The sequence below is a fragment of the Cucurbita moschata genome, unplaced genomic scaffold, assembly GCF_002738365.1.
Source record: "Cucurbita moschata cultivar Rifu unplaced genomic scaffold, Cmos_1.0 Cmo_Scf00105, whole genome shotgun sequence".
In the NCBI taxonomy this organism is placed as follows: Eukaryota; Viridiplantae; Streptophyta; class Magnoliopsida; order Cucurbitales; family Cucurbitaceae; genus Cucurbita; species Cucurbita moschata.
In genome coordinates this window covers 318,946-320,300 of record NW_019268621.1, presented here as the reverse complement: position 1 = coordinate 320,300, position 1,355 = coordinate 318,946, and positions in this window count along the sequence as shown.

The following is a 1,355-nucleotide window of genomic DNA, read 5'->3' as shown; positions in this document are numbered from 1 at the left end:
GGTAGGTAGAGAATACCTAGGGGCACGAGACAACTCTCTCCAAGGAACTCGGCAAAATAGCCTCGTAACTTCGGGAGAGGCTCGAATGGTACGATCCCTCCGTCACCCCAATGATAATTAGTATCTTTATTACATGAGCTAAAACTTATTTGTTCTTGTTCATGGAGTAGCGTATTTCATAAGAGGGACTAAAGAAAGGATACTCAGAAGAAAAAATTGCAAAATTCGATCCAATTTATCTCAGGCCCCCGACTAATTCTACCATAGAGGCCTTGACCCATTTGTATCTATATGCATTAGGATTCCAATTCATGAATCTCTCGGTAATCAATCAATAGTCTTGGTCCTATTGAAAGTGAAGATCAATTATCAATAATATGAATAAAAACATTCTTAGTCATAGTCATAGTGACAATTCTAGTTACAATGCACCGGACACGTAGCTTACTAAATCAGTTGCGACACGAATTCATGTATTGTATACCTCTTTAGTCTGATCCTTTGTAGGAACTACCCATAATAACTAACTCACAAAATGAATCTGTTTATCATAAAGAGATTTGTTGTTCTTGACTTCACCTTAATTGTTATTTGAACAAGTAAAAGTTATGTCTTGCTCCGAGACTTTTTTGGAAATGATACAAAAAAAAAAAAAATCTTTAGTTACAATAGAAAAACTTTTTTAGGGTCGCTAGAGTAGTGACAAAGGACATTTAAATTGACTCTTTTCTGACGATAAGCTTCAAGTGCATCATAGGAATTACAAAAAAGGGTTCTTGGCAGGTATGAGCTGTTTTGTTGCAGAATTAATATATATATATATATATTTTTTGAATAATTACTGGTCACAAGCTTATTTATTTTACAAATTACAAACCCAACTTATTAACTTATCTAAGTTAAGACGTGTTTCAATACAAAACCAATAAACCTAGAAAAGATGGATTATTTTGTGAAAGAATTTTAGGGCCTATAAAAAGCAGGCTTACTCTTCCATGACATTTATTTTGGATTTCAATAATTTTAGAAACAAAAATATTTGGACATATAGATACTTTTTTCTAACATCAAACAAATAGATGTTACTCCTATATAGCCCTATATTTAATAAGAAAAAAGAATTATTTTCGGTTGTTCAAAAGGATTTTCTGTTCTTCCATCAAATATTCTGCTTTTTCCGGGATACTGGGGTTCAAATACTTCCAGTAAAATAGGTCGGAAGGCCTGTATGCCTAATCTATGCAAATCAATTACTAAAGAATATGAACTTTCTACTTATGATCGTCACAAATTGAATTATAATCAAATTTCTTTGGGTCGTTTACCAATGTAAGTAGGTGATGATTATACAATTA